Genomic DNA, 21,831 nt, shown 5'->3' with positions numbered 1-21,831 from the left:
TTCAATTGGGAACAAGCAGAGAAATCGAGTTTAGGATCTTAAGAATTGTAATTTAGAATCCTCTTTAATGGTAAAGTCAGATTTTAAGTTACAATTCTGAAAATGCCACTTTTAGAAAGCTGGCATTTTCTGTCCATATTCTTGGGTCATATGACTAGGTGTAGCTGGCAGTTGGTCTTTGTGTATTGCTCCCAGACTGTGAAACAAAGGGGGCATTTGTGTTGGCAGGATGGGCCATCTTAGACTTGAAAGTGGGCAGAGCTGTCACCTACAAGACTTGCACATCACAAAGACTCTGACTCAGTACACTCACAGAGGGTTTCACACTAGTCTAATATGCCCCCAGAGAAGCAGGCAAAAGGTCAGGAAGGCAGGACAATCTAGACTCCCTTGTAGGAGGATAACTCTAAAAGCTTCTCCCACTTCAAAACAGGCACCAGGTATAACTAGTGGACTATCAGACGCAACTCTTCAGTGCATATCTGAACCCGTGGAAGACTCAGAAGAACTTCTGTGCTGCTCTGCTCAAGGGTGTAGCTTCAAGAGGGGTGTTTTGGCTGTGACACCCCCCAAATAAATATGTTCTTAGCTTGATAGTTTAGTCTGGGACCTAATAGTCGAGTCTGCTCTGTTTATTTTGGTTTTTCTTGTCATCCTGATTTTACTAAGAGTTTTACTTGTCCATTTTTTGGATCAGGAACATAAATATATTTAGGCCCAGATTTACAAAGATGTTGTGCCTGGGTTGTGTCCGTTTTTTGAGGCAGGCCTGACAGAAATTATTTTTGGGTATTTACAGAGACACATAAATGCCGATTTGTGTGGCATTGTAAGAAAAAGGAACGCAAGGCTGCGCATTTGCCTTACATTAATCTGCATCAGGTAGGCGTTCCTTGGGTAGTGCATTGGCGTTCACATTTGTCATGGTTTTGCACTAAGTGTGACTGCATTGGCACTCGGCAGCCCACAGGTTGCAAGGACATGGAGAGAGTAGAATTGTACCATTTCTTTGAAGATATGTCACAGTTCCCCTCTCTTTAGGTGATTCTATGCAGCGCAGCAACCTTTCTTGCTGTGCTGCATTCTTGCTGCACCTCTTTGTAAATACACCTCACAGTAATTGATTTACCAAAGAAGTAGCAAATTTGCACCCATAGAAGTACACCACTGTGCCACTCTAGACAGAGGACCTAGTTTAGGATTATAACAGATGGAGTAAAGGCAGACAGCGTGGCGGAGGACTTTATGCCTTTACTCCATCCACTAAATTTAGAGATATCCACCTGCCCTGGTCATCAAACCTTTCCAACGTTTTTTATTTTTCAAAAATAGACTCCTAAAGCAGGACAATTTTCTTCAAAATAAAAAAAACTGAAGCCCCCCACAACAGTTTTTCTGCATGGCGTGTGTGAGAAGTTGGCCCGATATGCAACGTTCGCGATTCTAGCGACCGCTATGTATCGTTCCAACGACCCTTATGGTGTTTGGTTGTAAGTCAACCTATAGACCAGCTATCCTAGTAGCGTGGATACGAGCAGTCTAAGGCTAAAGACTCGAGAGGGCGCGTTAAGCCAGCTGTTTACCACACATGTACCCCTTGAACACCCAGTGAAAGGACACCACACAAGTGTTATGAAAATAAACAGTATATTTATTAAGAATCACAACAGCCCTGTACTCTTTATGAGGACAGGGTACTAAGCACGAACCAAATCTCTTTAGCAAATACTTCAAGTGCACAATTAAAACAAGTGTCCGAGGACACGGAAAGGTTAAGGTCTCGGGCGGACCCGATAAGGCAAGTCGGAAGCGAGGGACTCGGGACCCTAGAGTAAGGAGGCTATGCAGGCACCGAAATGCCGAGTTACCTAGCCACGAGGGCTGCGGCTGCACAAGTCTTACAGGCGTCGGGGTCTTCGCTGACGAGCCAGGAGCCGGGAGAAAGGAGTTGCTGGCCGGCGACCAGTGCTGAATAGTTCGTAGAGATCCAAGCCTGGATCGGAGATTGATGAAACCTGAAAGCAGAGGGGACCAAGTTCGTACTACTAGCCAGTAGTCAGAGGGTACCAGGAAGGCACCGGTTGGCCGTCACCTCGACCAGGTGAGTGGGCGACGCTAGGCTCTGCAGTCTCACGGACCAGGAGGCGTTGTCGGCGACCACGGTGGAGGTGCGAGCTGTCCCACGAAGGATGATGCTGTCGGCGTCGCTGGGCCCAGGATGGGGCAACAAGCCGTGGCAGATCTCAGGGCCACGTGGTGGGCCTAAGATGGCGTCTTGAGTGGACCAGGAGGGTCCGGGGTGCTTCTCGCAAAGATGGAAGCAAGGGCCAGTCTGGAGCAACCAGACCAGCAGTGATGATTCTCGGATGTCGTCACAGAAGGGCACAAGCCAGCGGCTAGTGACCAGACAACAGGCTGAGCAGCGAGCAGAAGGGCCCCACGCAGATCGTGGAGATGCTGGGAGACTGCACTTCGGTGCTAGAGCGGCTCAGGGTCGGGGCTTCTCGGACCCCAGAGCACTCACCAGAGAGTTACCTCGATGGTACGGCTGGTTTTTAAGAGCGTGCAGGTTCTGATGATGGCCGGTCCCTCGAGGTCTCGTCGCACCCACAGATCACAGCTGAGCTGATGACGTGGGTAGAGGTCAGAGGTGCCAGGGAAGCCGGTTCTCGTCGAGCTGGGCCGTCGGATTCCTTGAGGAAGGACTTACAGCAAACCGCAGAGTTCTTAGTTGGTGCCCGCTGATGCAGGGTGACTACTCCTTAGTCACAAGGGAGAAATCTTGAGAAGAGTCTTGAATGTCCTTTCGTAGAAAGTAGTTCTTGAATCAAAGATGATCTAATTTGGAAGGGTCCCCGCTCCGGCCTTTATCCTAAAGAAAGGGGTGGGTACATGACTAGGTCCTGCCCTAAGGGTGGGACCAGGAAGGGGGGTAGTTACACCCCTCTCCCCTGCCGGGCTTTCCCCAGGCCAGGGCTGTCGCCCCTGGAACTGGTTCTAACCGGCAGATGCGTAGTGAGCACCGGGGTGCCACTCCGCAGTCACCTTCTCGCCAAAGCCCTACCTACCCAGAATACACAAACCCTGTCTGGGACGGTGCGAACACCGCCCTCGACAGGAAACCCTTTGTCCAAGTGCTCCTCGCTGGAAGGACTCCCAGCAGCAGGAGGTCAGACTCGTGTCTGTGGTGGCAGCATCCATTTTGTGGAGCTGAGGCTTCAGTTAACCTTAACCGGGGTCCACAGTTACGTACATGTCGTGTCCCTCTAGAAGGGTGGGATGCTAACCTCATCGCCAGAATTGGTGAGAGGGGAGCACCCCGATTCGTATGACACCTTACTCGACATGCCTTGATAGCGCGACACCGGAGTTACCGATATGGTACGCGTTATCATGGAACAGCTATTGGCTCTTGATTCCGCAAGCTGCAACCGGGCTCGGCTCGGGCCTGAACCTAGCTCACACGAGCCCACGCACTCTGCCTTCAGGATTGTTAAGGCCTGCCATAGGAGTGACTGATAGGAACTCGGGTGTCCATTGTATGGTTAGATATAGAGCTACTATACCTAAAGCAAAGTGTGATTACACGACTTCGCCCCAGCTGTCATGCAGCCAGTTGTGTCAAATTTAGGAGGCCAGCCAGGGGTGGCATAATACATGCTGTAGCCCCTGGCGGCCCTGGGTACACCTATGCCCTGCGTTACGGGGTCTGATAAGGTGGCCCAGTACCAATTGGTAAATGCACCTAGGGTACATGGAATCCATTTTAAAGAGAGAGCAGTAGGCCTGGGGTCCTGATTGGCAGGGTCCCAGGTCGACTATGTCCAAAACCAGCTAAAACACAGGGCAAAAAGTTGGGGGCAACCATAGTCAGGATGTACCTTCCTACACAACCCCCCCCCCCAAACGAAAGGAGATAAGGCTATCCTTGTCCAGGTAAGCCTCTATTACCTAAGTGGCCATATAAGGAAGGACCAGCTCTGGCTTGGTTTCCCCCTGTGTCATGGTCCACTAGGCAACCCCTCACCCTAAGGGTATCTGAGGGTCTCCACCATAGGGAATCTCTGTCTCTGGTGTGTCTTGGGAAAGAAGAAGGCTGATGCTGGGATGGAGTACTGAAGTGAGGCTCCTCTACCTTTGGGCTCAACTTCCTCCAATCACCATCCATCATGTGTGCCTTCCTTTCTTTAGCTGAGATGCACTGAGCTCTCAGGGTCAGCCTCTGGCTACCTAAAGCTGGAGGCTGAGTCCCTCTGTTTGGCTTACTGGAGGGACAGGTCAGGTCTGGGGTTTTTAGGCCCCATGTTTGGCTGTGCCCAACAGTGTCCAGCTGTGGGAGTTCCCTAACTACTTTTAAGGGGGATCCCTCAGAAGTCTGTTCTATTTTCACTTGGCTAGGTTTACCAGCTTCAGTGATCCTAATCTGTTGATTAAGGGGTTCTTTTGGACAGGGGGCCCTTTTGGGTCCACCACTGGCCTCCCTGTCCTCTTCAGCCCTGGGCTGACTGAGGCAGGGTAGAGAGGTGCAGGCTACCTGCTCCAGACTGGGTCCCACCTGGGAAGGGTCCACTGCCATCAGGGGCTCTGCCAGGCTAGGCCTGACTACCTCTGGGGCAGTTCCTTCAACAGGGGTAGAGTCAGTTCCCTGAGGAGGCTGGCTCTCACCTAGTGTCTGGGAGGGGGAAGACTCTTCTTCCTCCTCAATGCTCTCTGTTTGAGTGGAGTGATCCATGGTTTCAGGCTTCACAACCTCACTATCGGTTTGAGTAGAGGCTGAGACCATTACAGCCTTGCCAACCTTTTCAGGAGGGCACTCAGTTTGTGTTTGGGCTGTGACTGTCACAGCCCTCCTATCCTGTCCGGTAAAGTCTGTCTGAGCCTGGGCAGTGGCTACCACTGCTCTTCCAACCTTTTCAGGGAGGAATGGTGCTTGGACTGGGGCTGTAGCTATTACTGCCCCACTAACCTGTCTGGATAGGCCTATCATTCTGGAATGAGTTTCTTGCTCCACCTCAGCCCATGCTGAGAGTTCCAGGTCATTCCCCAGTAAGCAATCTACAGGTAGGTTATCTGTCACTGCCACTCTCATAGGCCCTGTGACATTACCCCAGCTGAGCTTGACCACTGCCATGGGATGCCTTCTCTTCATTCCATGAATGTCCGTCACCTGATAAGTAAAACCAGGGGTCAGTTGAGCAGAGGGGACCAGATGGTCACTCACCATGGTGAGGCTGGCCCCGGTGTCTCTGAATGCCTCAACTTTCCGACCATTCAATAAAACTTCTTGTCTATACTTTCCCAAAATGTGGGGTCCAGTAGTGAAGTTGGCAAACCCCATGCCAGTCTCACAGACAAGAGTGTGGTCAGGGAACCTGGCTAGGCCATAGTCCTCCTGATTGCCCAAAGTAATGCCCACCACATTCTTGGGGGCACTCCCACCACCTGGGGGATTACCACTAGTGGTAACAGGAGGTTTAGGAGTATTACCTGGGGGTATATTTCCCTTATTACCATTTTTAGGGCAACTGGCATCACTTTTGTAATGACCCACCTGTTTACAGGTATGGCAATAGGGTTTCTTCTGTTCTGAAGGAGTGTTCTGGGACCCACCACCCTTGTTGGAGTTTTGGGGCCCTTGGGAAGTCTTCTCTGTGGATTTATCACCACCCTTCTCTTGAGGCTTGGTTGATTCCTTTTTCTGGTCACCACCCTGGTTTTTAGGCCTAACCCTGGTTCTGACCCATTTGTCTGCCCTCTTACCCAATTCCTGTGGAGAGGTCAACTCAGAGTCTACCAGGTGCTGATGTAGTAGCTGGTTCTGACAATTATTTAAGATTTGCTCCCTCATAATTAGATTATACAATCCTTTAAAATCAGTAACCTTACTACCCAGTAGCCAGCCTTCAAAAGCCTTAGTGGCACAATCGACAAAATCAGACCAATCTTGAGACTGCGTTTTCGGGGTATCCCTGAACAGCACCCTGTACTGCTCAGTGGTTAGGCCGAACCCTTCAACGAGTGTATTTTTCAAGATTTGGTAATTGTTAGCATCCTCCACCCTTGTGGTGAGGAGCTTGTCTCTTCCTTTACCTTCAAAGGAGAGCCACAAGATAGCTGCCCACTGACTCTGGGGAACACCCTGCACAGTGCAGGCCCTCTCCAAAGCAGTAATCCATTTGTGGATGTCGTCCCCTTGTTTAAAGGGGGGCACTATCTTACCAAGGTGTTTCGTATCGAAACTCTTTTCCCTATTACTAGGTACATTGCTGCCACCAGTGGGGGCTGCCCCACTTAACTGTTGCTCTCTAGCAAAGGCAAGCCTCTCTTTGGCCAGGGCAAGTTCTTCCCTTTCGATCCTCAGATTAGCTGCCCTTTCCTTAGCTTCGTACACTCTCCTCTGAGGGGACGTCATCCCTCTTTGAGAAGAGTTGTGAGAGCCATGGGTTTGAAGGGATCTGCCAGAGTCTCTTGACAGAGATCGGGCTCGTCCATTCCCAATGTTAAGCTGACCTGATAGTGGCCCCAGGGGTCCCCCAGTACCGCTATCATGTTTGCTTAAGTTGGACCTGCTTAGTCTGACGACTTCTACCTGTCCCTTATCTGCCTCATCCCCAGAGAGATCCTCATCCTCATCCTCCTCCACATCTTCGTTCTCAGTTGCGAGGTGGATGAGGTCAGGATCGTCTCGGGTTCCCTCGAGGGGAGGCATGTCTCCTTCTGGATTAGAAGAGCTACGAAGTTTCTCAGCTCTTCTGGCATCATAAGTCTCCAAGAGACCAATCAGAAAGGACGTTGTGGGGTTAGACCCCTGCTGAATCTTCCTGGAGTGACACAGTCGTCTTAACTCCTTGAAGCTCAGCACAGTATATCCTGAAGGGATGACCTGTGGAGGGTCAACTGACACAAGGGGAGACCCAGAGTTTCCTCCTTTGTCCGACATACTGCTTCTAGTGTGGTGTAAGTGATGCACCTACCTACACTACGTGTTTACCTACTGTACCCTTGCTAAGAGTTGTAGCCAAGGTGTGCTAAGCCTTGAGGAGCTACAACAGCTGGTTCAGTAGAACTCAGAGTATTCTAAGCTTTTAGTTATATGTACTAACAGTACTTGTGCGATCTTTCAACAAGATATTCTTAGGATACGTGTGGCAAAACAACAGCAAGCTCAAATCCCAACCGCTGCTCACCAATGTGAGAAGTTGGCCCGATATGCAACGTTCGCGATTCTAGCGACCGCTATGTATCGTTCCAATGACCCTTATGGTGTTTGGTTGTAAGTCAACCTATAGACCAGCTATCCTAGTAGCGTGGATACGAGCAGTCTAAGGCTAAAGACTCGAGAGGGCGCGTTAAGCCAGCTGTTTACCACACATGTACCCCTTGAACACCCAGTGAAAGGACACCACACAAGTGTTATGAAAATAAACAGTATATTTATTAAGAATCACAACAGCCCTGTACTCTTTATGAGGACAGGGTACTAAGCACGAACCAAATCTCTTTAGCAAATACTTCAAGTGCACAATTAAAACAAGTGTCCGAGGACACGGAAAGGTTAAGGTCTCGGGCGGACCCGATAAGGCAAGTCGGAAGCGAGGGACTCGGGACCCTAGAGTAAGGAGGCTATGCAGGCACCGAAATGCCGAGTTACCTAGCCACGAGGGCTGCGGCTGCACAAGTCTTACAGGCGTCGGGGTCTTCGCTGACGAGCCAGGAGCCGGGAGAAAGGAGTTGCTGGCCGGCGACCAGTGCTGAATAGTTCGTAGAGATCCAAGCCTGGATCGGAGATTGATGTAACCTGAAAGCAGAGGGGACCAAGTTCGTACTACTAGCCAGTAGTCAGAGGGTACCAGGAAGGCACCGGTTGGCCGTCACCTCGACCAGGTGAGTGGGCGACGCTAGGCTCTGCAGTCTCACGGACCAGGAGGCGTTGTCGGCGACCACGGTGGAGGTGCGAGCTGTCCCACGAAGGATGATGCTGTCGGCGTCGCTGGGCCCAGGATGGGGCAACAAGCCGTGGCAGATCTCAGGGCCACGTGGTGGGCCTAAGATGGCGTCTTGAGTGGACCAGGAGGGTCCGGGGTGCTTCTCGCAAAGATGGAAGCAAGGGCCAGTCTGGAGCAACCAGACCAGCAGTGATGATTCTCGGATGTCGTCACAGAAGGGCACAAGCCAGCGGCTAGTGACCAGACAACAGGCTGAGCAGCGAGCAGAAGGGCCCCACGCAGATCGTGGAGATGCTGGGAGACTGCACTTCGGTGCTAGAGCGGCTCAGGGTCGGGGCTTCTCGGACCCCAGAGCACTCACCAGAGAGTTACCTCGATGGTCGTGCTGGTTTTTAAGAGCGTGCAGGTTCTGATGATGGCCGGTCCCTCGAGGTCTCGTCGCACCCACAGATCACAGCTGAGCTGATGACGTGGGTAGAGGTCAGAGGTGCCAGGGAAGCCGGTTCTCGTCGAGCTGGGCCGTCGGATTCCTTGAGGAAGGACTTACAGCAAACCGCAGAGTTCTTAGTTGGTGCCCGCTGATGCAGGGTGACTACTCCTTAGTCACAAGGGAGAAATCTTGAGAAGAGTCTTGAATGTCCTTTCGTAGAAAGTAGTTCTTGAATCAAAGATGATCTAATTTGGAAGGGTCCCCGCTCCGGCCTTTATCCTAAAGAAAGGGGTGGGTACATGACTAGGTCCTGCCCTAAGGGTGGGACCAGGAAGGGGGGTAGTTACACCCCTCTCCCCTGCCGGGCTTTCCCCAGGCCAGGGCTGTCGCCCCTGGAACTGGTTCTAACCGGCAGATGCGTAGTGAGCACCGGGGTGCCACTCCGCAGTCACCTTCTCGCCAAAGCCCTACCTACCCAGAATACACAAACCCTGTCTGGGACGGTGCGAACACCGCCCTCGACAGGAAACCCTTTGTCCAAGTGCTCCTCGCTGGAAGGACTCCCAGCAGCAGGAGGTCAGACTCGTGTCTGTGGTGGCAGCATCCATTTTGTGGAGCTGAGGCTTCAGTTAACCTTAACCGGGGTCCACAGTTACGTACATGTCGTGTCCCTCTAGAAGGGTGGGATGCTAACCTCATCGCCAGAATTGGTGAGAGGGGAGCACCCCGATTCGTATGACACCTTACTCGACATGCCTTGATAGCGCGACACCGGAGTTACCGATATGGTACGCGTTATCATGGAACAGCTATTGGCTCTTGATTCCGCAAGCTGCAACCGGGCTCGGCTCGGGCCTGAACCTAGCTCACACGAGCCCACGCACTCTGCCTTCAGGATTGTTAAGGCCTGCCATAGGAGTGACTGATAGGAACTCGGGTGTCCATTGTATGGTTAGATATAGAGCTACTATACCTAAAGCAAAGTGTGATTACACGACTTCGCCCCAGCTGTCATGCAGCCAGTTGTGTCAAATTTAGGAGGCCAGCCAGGGGTGGCATAATACATGCTGCAGCCCCTGGCGGCCCTGGGTACACCTATGCCCTGCGTTACGGGGTCTGATAAGGTGGCCCAGTACCAATTGGTAAATGCACCTAGGGTACATGGAATCCATTTTAAAGAGAGAGCAGTAGGCCCGGGGTCCTGATTGGCAGGGTCCCAGGTCGACTATGTCCAAAACCAGCTAAAACACAGGGCAAAAAGTTGGGGGCAACCATAGTCAGGATGTACCTTCCTACAGCGTGGGGTAATTTTTTTTTTTTTACTGTGCCTCTATACCAGGATATATCTGGCAGTGATGGGTGGTGGGTTGGCTTACTTCCGATAACACCTATTCCTATGAGCTGTCAAAGTACCTTTTGCAATAATAATAAAGTACATTTTATTCCATTGGCGCAAAATGTGCTGTCCACCTGACTCAAAATCGGGCAGACAGGCCTTGAGTTTGGCTGAACAGGTACTCCATTGCAAAAGAGTAGCTGCCTGCTAAACCTTAAATCAGCCCCAGAGTCCCAACTAATGCAAATCAATACTGACTTTGTTCCTCATGGGAACAGCCCATCCCAAAATTGACCCCTTGCACATTGACTGAATGATCCTTTACATTTTTAGTTGGAAAATTTGAGATTCACCACCCCCGTATTTCACTGACTAAATTACGCTCCTGGCTGTGCTGCAAGAAGGACTGTTACCCTGCTGCCTGCTACTCTGCTGCTCTACTGCCCTCCTGTCCTGGTGCCTGAATGGGTAGGATCCCACCAGCATCTTGATCCCAAGGCCACCAGAGTGACCCAAGGGCTAGTTGGCTGGCCTCCTATTCAGAGCCTCAGGGACAGAAAAGGCTCGAACTCTCTTGAACCCTGCACCTGGACTTTGTCTGCTGTGAGTCATGCCACCCCAGTCCTGGACCCTTGGAAGTGGGCCTCAAGGTGCTCTGCCGGCGCAGCTGTGGGCCAGAACATAGATTACGAAATATTACAATAGCATGGCAGCCAGCAAATGAGCAGCACAGAGTTTACTGAGCTTTATTAATGTTACAATGAGATTCAGACCGGATGTAACATGGCTAAGGAACCAGATGTCCCGGATTTCCCAGGACAGTCCCGGTTTTCAGCTGGCTGTTCAGGTGACCTAACACTTTTCTTAATTATCAATCGATCAATCAATCAGTGGTTTATAAAGCGCACTACTCACCCGTGATGGTCTCAAGGTGCTGGGGGAGAGGTGGGGAGCGGCTCCGGATCAGTCAAAAAGCCAGGTCGTGAGGACCTTCCTGAAAGTGTGCAGGGTTGGGGAGTGTCTGATGTTCACAGGGAGCCTGTTCCAGTTCTTGGCTGCGATTTAGGAGTAGGATCTCCTGCCTGTTCTGTGTCTGCGGATGCGAGGGACCTCTGCCAGGACGAGGTGGACGGAGCAGAGGTTCCTCTTGGGTGAGTGGAGAGATACTGTTGTTGAGGGGTTTGTCTGTGTGGGTAAGGAGTTTGAAGGTGATCCTCTTCTCAACGGGGAGTCAGTAGAGGTCTTGTAGGCGTTGGGTCATGTGTTAGTGACGCGGTGCCCCGAGGACGAACCCAGACGCAGCGTTCTGGATGGTCTGGAGTCTGTGCAGGAGAGTTTTGTTGATTCCAGCATATAGGGCGTTTCCGTAGTCCAGTTTGCTGGTTATGAGCATGTGGGTGATTGTCCTTCTGCAATCGGGGGGGTGGATACTTTGAAGGTGTTGCGGAGGACCCGCGGCAGTTGAACTGGTGGAGACAACAGCGTTGATCTGGCGGATCTTGGAGAGGGAGGAGTTGAGGATGATGCTGAGGTTTCGCGCGTGGTCTGTAGGGGTGGGTGGATTCCCGAGGGCCACCAGGTGTTATCCCAGGCAGGTGTGCAGGTTCAGAGGATGAGGACCTCGGTCATTTCTGACTTGAGCTTCAAACAGCTGTCTTTCATCCAGGCTGCCACGTTCTTCATTACTTCCAGGAAGCAGAGTCTGGTGTCTTCGAGATTCTTCGTAAATACTTGTCCCAGTTTTTGGGACAAAGTTCAGGTCATTCTGCAAAGCAAAACTCAAAGGTATGCATCCCTTTCACATGCACCTCTGAAGGCTGAAAAAAATCTAAGTAATTTCTGTTTCTATCAGGTTACAAAGGAGGAGGTCGGCCGAAGGCCCCCAGCAGAGGGGAGACATGGTGGGGAGGAGGCGAGGAGGGATCATGGTGGAGGTCCTGCTATAAGTAATGTTAAGTAAAGTTAGCTGCGTAAATGTGTGTGTGTGTGTATATATATATATATATATATATCATACATGTCAAAAAAGACCCGATTCAGGCAGGAGACTCCACATTTTTCAAGCCAAAAATGGCTTTATTTTAGCTGTCTTCCGCCTGAAACTGCATCTTCTTCAATAGAAGTCAAAGGGAAATTTCATTATCCCGATCTCTATTTCAAAATCTCCCACTTACCTGTCCTAAAATGTTGGCATGAATGATATATGTATGTGCACATATTTACAAGGCTACGCGAAAACGGGACACACCAGATAAAGAAGTAAAACTGAAGGCTTTAGTCCTACTTTTATGTCAGGCCTGTCCTGGTTTTTGCTTTTCAAAATCGGGTCACCCTAAACATGGCTGACAGGACGTCAGAAGGCCTGATTCAAGCAGTCATGTTTTGCCACATGAGAAAACAAGAACCAGAGAAAGGGCCTCGTGCTTTGCAGGTGACATGAAGGGCGTTTGACCTAGCAACGTCTAGTGTGACTACCTGGGAAGAGCCGTTTAACCACTCACTAGCACACGGAAAGCTTCTCTCATTTCACCACGTGACAAGAATGGAATGGAAGCAATGCTGGCAATGTGAGGCAAATCGCAGAGCTTGTGAACGAGTCACATTTTTACCAAACGAGACGGCTGCTGGCTGCATACAATATTCTTCAATTTTTTAAGCTGCCCCTGTTGTTGCAATATTAAACCCCAGGAATGGTCTTAAACCGCTAAACAATTGAAACATGTTTTAATATTTCAGGTAACATACACAATGTGTGTGGACATACTTTCCAGTCAATGAAACATGCTGTTTCTAGGCACTTTGGGCGCAACAAGTACACTAGTTGAGATGTGGCAAACATGTACCATCTCACAGCACACTCTCACTTAGCGTGGGACCCCCCCCCCCCCACCCAAGCGCCTTGAGACCCTCTGGGTGAGTAGTGCGCTATATAAATGCTTTGATTGATTGATTGACTACACTGCCTGTACACCGAAGCTCGATTTATGGCCAACAGGCACACTCCAGCTGCTTCTGGAGTCTCCCACATATGCTCTGTGAAATTCTGTTTACCTACAATATGTGCCGTTTGCCGATATCAATCACAAAAGTGCCTTCTAATGAAAATATCGGCCCAGAATGACTTAAGGGCCATATAGAATTCACCAGGTCTTAATTCACAGCTACAAGTGCTTTAAATGGGCACGGAGCGGAGTACTTGCACATTTTAATCTGAAAGAGGGATCACTGGGAATTCTCAGCTACGGTGCAAACCTTCTAATAGGAGGGTACTAGCACTTTTAAGTGTCAAACAGGTGCTTTAAGATAGTACCTGCACTGATATATCTCCATTTCAAGGACTGGCTAGAAGAGACAGAATGTTGTGCTGTCTTTAAGCTCGTGATTTCGCTCATAATTCCTTAACCCTGTCTCTCATTTTTATATTCTTTCTCTCTTTTTTGCCTCTGTGGACCTCCGTGATTTTTTGAAGATTTGGGGCCTTATTTATGAGGCCTTGCGACAGTTTTGCACTTCCATTGCGTCACTTTTTGTGACGCATCGACTGCGTAAAACATGCCATCGTGTTGCGCTTTATTTACAAAGTGATGCATCTAAGCAGATGCGTCACTTTGTAAACCCCTGTGCTACATTACACCTGCGTCAGGTATAATGTATGCAGAGTGGGCGTTCCCATGTAAGTAAGCCTTGTAGAAGTGACGCAACCACTTCTAGGGTATAAATGCATCAATATCTTAGGCCTGCCTTACAGCAGGTGTAAGACTGACGCAGGCCCTTTCACATGGGGCTTGCCCATGTGAAAGAACACATTACTGGAGTTGCGTCACTTTTGTGACACACTCCAGCAATGCAGGACTTTTGCGCCATACAGATACATCAGAAATACTGTAGTATCTGTAACTCCTTGCGACATGATGCGTCATACTGTAAATATGACGCATCAACCAGTCGCAAGGAGGGCGCACTGAAAAGCGACGCTTCACTGCTTTCATGCAGCAATGCGTCACTTCTCATAAATGAGGCCCGTTGTCCTGTAGCTGCCTATATAGTTTAGTCGTAACAATAATTATGATTTAGAACACCTGTCTCTCACAGTTCTTCCTCCATCACACAGTTAGGTGCTGCACCCCAATCCAAATCCCTGGTCAGCTACATGCGACACTAAAATGTATGTTTCACCTTTCAGTAACACAACAAATACTACACTGTGCCAAATAAGCCTTTCTCACAAGGTGTAGCGTGATACCCATCTGAAAATGAGTTGTATTGCCTCACATGGGGCCATAATGCTCTATATTTATGCAACAACACAATACATTTCTTCTCCATATTCTTGTTCCTTGGTTTTACATGATGTATCGTATCTATGCTTCCATAATTACCATCTATTTCTTATCAGTGCTCCTCCTCTAATTCCAGGGGCAGTCTCTCATTAGTGTAACCTGTATTGTGCCGAGTGCACTCTCTACTTTCCTCGTCGGCCTCGTCTACAGTGTGTTCTTTGACTTTATTTTTCCATGTTCCTTCTCTTTTGTTCTGATTACATTCTCTCATCCGTACCCCCTTTCTTCTATTTAATGCTGACCCGTATTTGTGTTTAGCAAACAATAGTGGTTCACTGTAAACTCATGTACACAGATATTAATATGTTGGTGGACGTAGAGTTTATCCACAGTAGAAACATTGATCAAAATATGCAATTAGGAATTAAGGGCCTCATTTATGAAAAATGTCACATCGCTGTGTGAAAACAGCAATGGGACACTTTTCAGTGTACCCTCCTTGCGACACGATGGATGCGCCGTATTAATTGTACGGGGCACCATGTTACAAGGAATGACAGATATGTCAGGAATCCTGACGTATCTGTCTGCGCAAAACCCACACATTGATGGAGTTGTATCGTAAGCATGACGCAACTCCAGCAATACACTGGGGAGGGCTATTCCCACTGCATCACCCTTCCACCTGCTGTGAGGCAGATGTAAGGTTTTGACGCAGTAGCGTCCTAGAAGCGGTTCAGTGAAATCTGATAGATTTCACTATGCCACTTCTACAAGGCTTTTTCACTTGGGACCGCCCACCCTGCATACATTATACCTGACGCAGGTATAATGTAGCACAGACATTTACAAAGTGTCTCATCTGCTTAGATAAATCACTTTGTAAATATGGTACAACGTGGCCACTAGTTACGCCGCCGCTGTGTACAAAAAGCGATGCAACAACAGCGTAAAATTATCGTAAGACTTCATAAATAAGGCCCTAATGAGAGTGATCCAAGAATGCTGAAACCAAATATTACACAGGAGTACTTGATACAATTTATATACAAAATTATTATTAATACTAGAATTATTTATGATTACACAAATCAAGTGCTCATATGGTGAAAAAGGTGCAAAGTGAACAGAAAAGTGGCAAGTGCATATAAAAAGAAAGGAAGAAGGTGCATAACTCTTCACTCCGGATTTACTTTACAGGAGTGAGGTCTATCAGAATCCATACTGCATCTGTAGTCAATGATGTTTCGAGCTCTGGTTAATGTGAGGTCATCATCAGGACAGGAGTGAATAGGTGAACACAAGGGTGTAGATTCCACAAAGTCTCAGAACTGCCCCAAGTGCCACCAGGTGGATGCTACATATTTTCACTTGACATGGGACTGATCTGTTGTCCGTTCACACTTGATACGCACAGCTGACTGGTACTGTGTAGGGATTCAATTAGAGCTACACAACAGTCCAGGGGTCTGCCTACTGGGGATGGGTGCCAGCAAATCTAAAAATACAGTGAACTAGAAATGTATACACTTTACACTCCTGTTAATGGGAGGCATTTGGCTAATCATTCACTGAACCCTCAAGCCCCCAATATTTGAGCTGGAGGAAGGTCATTGGGAACTGGTGTGTGGCAGAGGAGATCAGAATAAAAAAATTATACAGGAGGACAAGAAATTGGAGGAAGATTTAGAGTTGTGGCAGTTGCTAACTATACAAGAATGGGCAAAGTCTATGCCTATGCAAGATCTATTGGCTTGGGTACCTTTTTTTAATTTTTTAATTTTTACATGTTGCACAACAGCACAAACTGCTGTGCAACATGGTTTGAAGGTAAGAAAAAATCACTATGACTCAGAGTTAACCACGTCATAGCTAATTTTTTTTAATGAAGCCATTGTGCACACCAGTTTGCCCTGCTTTGCAATGTGTCTAAAAATAGCGCGAGGAGTTGGGGACGCAGTCAACACGCGTGAAGCGGATAGGGAACAACGAACCGACAAGGAGACGAGGGCAAGGGTAATGTGGAGCACTACTAGAACAATAAAAGCACTCACATGGCGTGAAGGGCTAAGATTCCCTGGCATTGGATGTTATTATAACTCTATATATTTTAGAATAACTGGGGAAAGGATGCAAAGGCATTTCAGCAGGAGTTGGGCACATATGGACCAAGGAATAGCAGGTCAGGCTGAGATGTGATTTGGTCATGGAAATACATTAAACTACGAGGATTATACTTCAGCCAGATCAAAAGCACTCTTCTGAACGTATTTGGCTCTATAGCAGTCATCTTTCCCCTCTCTACACATTCAACAAATGTGTTATAACTGGAGAATTTGGCGTAATGTAGAACTGTGAGTGATTTGTTTAAAAATGGCAAGATTAGGTCCTTTGAAAGTTGCAAATAATCTTCCTGCCTACTAAAAGAAGAATGAATATTCAGTTTCTACCAACTGACTCATTAGACGGTATAGGGAAGCCTCTACGAGGGAGAAGACAGACTGGAAAGATGTTAGCCACATTTTAGGGAAGGAAGGGTCTGCAGTCGATTCTTTATAGAATGTTAACCACCCTGCAGCCAATGGTGAAATTACCATAAATGCCCAGGTGGGAAACAAGCTTGGTGTAAGAACTCCTGGTTCTAGCCTCTGGGAAGAGGACGGAGGGGTGAGGAAACAACGGACAGCAGCAGGAGGACTGGGGGTTAAGAAAACAACAGACAGTGGGGGAAGCAACAGTAGGAGCAGAACTGCGGGAGGAAGGCGGGTTGTGGGATAGGGACTCTACAAGACTGCATGTGTAAAAGTAAAACAAGAGTACCTACACGAGCCTGTGGCCAGTGGGACACAGGCAGCAGACAGGAAGCTGTACTTGGTCCGTGTTCCATTGCAGGCGCACCCAGGAGGAAGCTGGAGGCGAAGAGGCACTGACCTCTAAGAAGCAAGGAAATCCGAGTGACATGGAAGCCAACCATTGGTAAGTAACTGTAACGAGCGGGCTCTAAGCCTGTTTTAAGATTTCTTTTGTTTTTGTTTACAAGAGTTCTGGCTAGCATAGCAAAAGCAATTTGCAGGCAAAATCTGAAAATTGCCATTCCCGGCAGATGAACAGCTACCTTGAATGCTGTGCAGTCCTTAGGGTGTGCAGAGGATGTTTATAGTATGCTGTGCAGTCCCTAACTGTAACTAAAAGACAGAATTGGAAATCCCTTTTTCCTTTGTGGATTCTCCTTTTTTCACTATATTGAACCCTATGTGCTAGACAACTGTATGTATACGTTCCTTGTATATGTTGTTATCCCATATATAGACAGATAAGATTTTCTATTGTTTACTCCACATCAACCTACCTTGAAGATATTTATTGACAAACTATGTTAATATGGAGTAATTAATAGTAACTCTGTATTTACCTATATATATATTTACCATCGCTTTAATGTGGTGGTCGATATTCTTGATTACACATCTATATATCTAGAATATAAATATATATATATATAGATATGATTGAGGTAGATTTAATCCAGTGCGTACATGCCGAAAATCAAACCCAACATGTTTTGGCATATGACACGCCTTGTTCATGGGTGAGTGCGTCTTAACTCGCACCATTTAAAACAATTATATACAAAAAACTTGAAAAAGGGTGAGGCATTCACTTTTTGCATCTGACCACTGTGAGCGATCTTGGAACATGTGAAAACCCATTTAACAGTATTGAATTCAAATATAACCTGGCAAAATCAATATGATTATGGGCTTTATTACGATGCCGGGGTCCACCATAGCTATTTACGATGCGACCGCACATGAGCGGTCGCATAAAGCCATTTCCCTATGGGAGCTTGTGATGGGGCCGTAAACCGGCCATAGCACAAACTTCCATAGAGAATTGGGAGTTTGCGCAAATCCCTGCACGGTGTGGCAGTGCCTGCCCCCTCGGCCCCTACCAGAGGCCACAGGGAGAAGAAGCCCTGCTAGGGGCCCAAAAAGTCGCTTTCCAACAGATTTTGGGACCTATGTCATAATCGGCCCCTAAGTCTGGAAAATTACACAATGTCCACTTGATGTCATAACATATCATATGCATGATAGTTTTCTTTTAATTGCATTTTATATCACTCAACAACATTATTACATAATTCTCCCCTATTATGACCACATGGTCCAATTGCATCCTGTACTCATGTGTTAGTCTGAATTCATGAATTGAGATAGCTGGCCCTCAGGTGATTTTTTAAAGAAATCAAGACACATTCCATTCCGAAAGTCTGCCATACTCCCTTTCGGTCGACATGAGCATCACCAGTAGCAGTATGCTATTGTAAATTGCAGCTTCCCATACACATTAAACCCTAGTGGGCTTACATTTAGAAGGCAGGCATACCCAGTTTATTCACATTAACTCATGAAATATAATCTCAACTCTCAAATTATAAATTATATTATCTAGTATTGAACAAATAAAAACGAAAATCCAACATGGTAATTAGTGAGAACACGCACTATTTCCATTTTCCCCAAGTGGTGTGATTAACATCTACCATCAATGCTGTTATAACATGTGGCTTGTGATGCACATAGTGCACAAGTGGGATTGCATTAAGGAGGCAACCAAGCATCGTTCTTGTCATTAGCTCAGTGTGTCACAGTCTCCAAAATACTTGCTATGGGTCAAAAGAAACTCACCAGTTACCAGGAGACCAATTGCAAGACAATGCCAGATCTCATCCAGGCAATCAACATAAAGCTAAAGTGGAAAGGTAGCCCTATATTACATCTTACTTTACCAATATAATGAGATTGCTCAAGAGAGAAAAGAATATAAAAAGTCTTACTACTTACAATTTATAATCATTCCTTACTAGCCTTGCCTCAGTCATAGCCACAATGCTAAATACGCAAAACGATGCAACTAACAGATACTTTACGTGAATGGCCATTATCATTCACATCCCCATATTATAACAAAGAAGAAGTGATCAAAAAGTATAAAAGGAAGAGAAAAGAAAGTAGAAACATTGGTTTGTCAAACCTACAACCTGAACCGCTGAATTGAATTACACCAAATTTGACAGAAAGGTTGTTGTTGTTACGCAAATAGTCATTTTTTTGTCATTTGCATTTGGAGCAAATCTGTCCAGTAGTTTTAGAGAAATTTAAGCCAAAAATTATAGATATATCTCTGGCTGCAGATATTTTGCTATGGTTTGGCGATGAATTGCGATGCGCGTGTCAAAAGGAATGCTCTGATTGGACGCAACCTGAACAGAAAGTTGTGGCCGCCATTTTATCATCCAGGAACAATTCCCGGGGCTGAAAATTTGTGGGAAAGCTAACATAAGGGGTCAGGGTGGTGGTACTCTAACCTCATATTTTAGAAGTGGGTGTGATTGTAACACAAGTTATGTGTCAAAAATTGATATTTTTTTTGATCACACACAATATTGACAACGACGTGGTGGCAGCCAGCTTGCACCCTTATAAAACTGTGTGACTGTCTATATCTGTCTGTCAGTTGATGTCAAAGTGGTTGTATAGGTGTGTGAGTGGGTAAATCAGTTTCTGCATGAGTGAGTGTTAGGTTGTCTAAGTACGTATATGGGTGTCTCAAAGTCTGTGTGAGTGTGTGAAGGTGTGTGAAACTGCCTATATGGATGAGTGAGTAGGTGATTCAGTGGCTCTAATGGTTAGTGATTGTGTGTGTAAAGGGCAGTATGGGTGATTGAGTGTGTTTATGGCTGTGTCAGTGAGTGAATGGGTGCGTCAGTGTTACATGGGTGAGTAACCCCATATGTGAACAGCAGTATAGGTGAGTGTTGAAGTATATGAGTGAGTGAGTGTATGTGTGACTGAGTGATTGCGAGAGTGACCGTATGGGTGAGTGTGTGTTTGTGTCAATGGCTGTATAAGTGAGTGAGTATGTGTTAGTGTCTGCATGAATAAATAAGTGAGTGTGTGTATAACTGTCTAGGTGAGTAAATGGATGTGTAATTGACTCTATAGGTGAATCTTCATGCCCACACGACAGGGGAAACACCAATTACATCGATGTAAATACATTGCGGTGCTGTTGCGCCGTGATGTTTACATCGCATGGTCGATCAGATCGCAGTCTTTTAGTGCGCATGCAACAACGGCGCAATGGCATTAACATTGCATGCAATTACAAGGCATGCGATGTTAAAATGCCATTACAACACACGGAAAATGAAAGAAAGAAAGTGGCCTTTTGGCATAGTCAATTGTTTCCGTCTATATACATGAAATGTGAGCGTTTCTGTCAACCCCTTTCCCTTTATTTTTGTTACTTTGTTAGCCCGTTTTGTAATCAGCTTTTTTTTCTGTTTCTCATTTATTTTGATTAGCTCGTGAGCTTTTTTGTGAGCGTTTTTTGGGGGGGTTTAACCATGTTGTTTACCTCGGGAGCTTATGCCATTACAACGCACGGAAAATGAAATAAAGAAAGTGGCCACGAGGTGATGGGGACTTAAAGAGGCAACTAAAGGTGAAGAAAGTGGCCTTTTCATACAAATAACAGATATACACAGAAACGGCCTAACATGGATGGGTGAAATGGGATAACATATATACACTGAAACGATGGGTGGTGAATGGATGGCCAGAAGGATGAATGCATGGCGGATGGATGGATGGATGCATGGATGGTGTATGGATGGATGCATGGATGGGTGGGTGAATGCATGGCGGATGGATGGATGGATGGATGCATCAGTGTACGGATGGGTGTATGGATGGATGCATGGATGGGTGGGTGAATGCATGGCGGATGGATGGATGGATGCATGAGTGTATGGATGGGTGTATGGATGGATGCATGGATGGGTGGGTGAATGCATGGGAAGTGGTTTAAATGTCCCTTTCATTTTGAGAAGCCTAATTTTGGGACACGAAATACGAGGGCAACAAAGGGCACAACAGCACAAAAAACGAGGGAAAACAGAGTGCAGAAGGACACGAAATACGAGGGCAACAGAGGGCACAACAGCACAAAAAACGATGAAAACAGAGTGAAGAAGGACACGAAATACAAGGGCAACAGAGGGCACAACAGCACAAAAACGAGGGAAAACAGAGTGCAGAAGGACACGAAATACGAGGGTAACAGAGGGCAAAACAGCACAAAAAAAAGGGAAACAGAGTGCAGAAGGACACGAAATACGAGGGCAACAGAGGGCACAACAGCACAAAAAACGATAAAAACAGAGTGAAGAAGGACACGAAATACGAGGGCAACAGAGGGCACAACAGCACAAAAAAAAAGGGAAACAGAGTGCAGAAGGACACGAAATATGAGGGCAACAGAGGGCACAATAGCACAAAAAATGAGGAAAACAGAGTGCAGAAGGACACGAAATACGAGGGCAACAGAGGGCACAACAGCACAAAAAACGAGGGAAAACAGAGTGCAGAAGGACACGAAATACGAGGGCAACAGAGGGCACAACAGCACAAAAAACGAGGAAAACAGAGTGCAGAAGGACACGAAATACGAGGGCAACAGAGGGCACAACAGCACAAAGAACGAGGAAAACAGAGTGCAGAAGGACACGAAATATGAGGGCAACAGAGGGCACAACAGCACAAAAAACGAGGAAAACAGAGCTGACCCCTCACATATCTTGTTTGACTCTGATGTAAGGCACCTACGGGGACATACGGGTGAGCTTCGGCATTGCTATATACGCGTTGTCATGTCGTGCGATGTATGGACGCCGATGTGACACGCGATCCAATTACAGGCCCGCCTTGGCGTTGCAACGACGTGCGGTGAAAAACGGCCGGTGTGAATACCATTGCGGTGAAATTGCCGCGA

The sequence above is a fragment of the Lissotriton vulgaris genome, unplaced genomic scaffold (genome assembly GCF_964263255.1).
Source record: "Lissotriton vulgaris unplaced genomic scaffold, aLisVul1.2 SCAFFOLD_898, whole genome shotgun sequence".
Lineage (NCBI taxonomy): Eukaryota > Metazoa > Chordata > Amphibia > Caudata > Salamandridae > Lissotriton > Lissotriton vulgaris.
Note: the sequence above shows the minus strand (reverse complement) of the source record.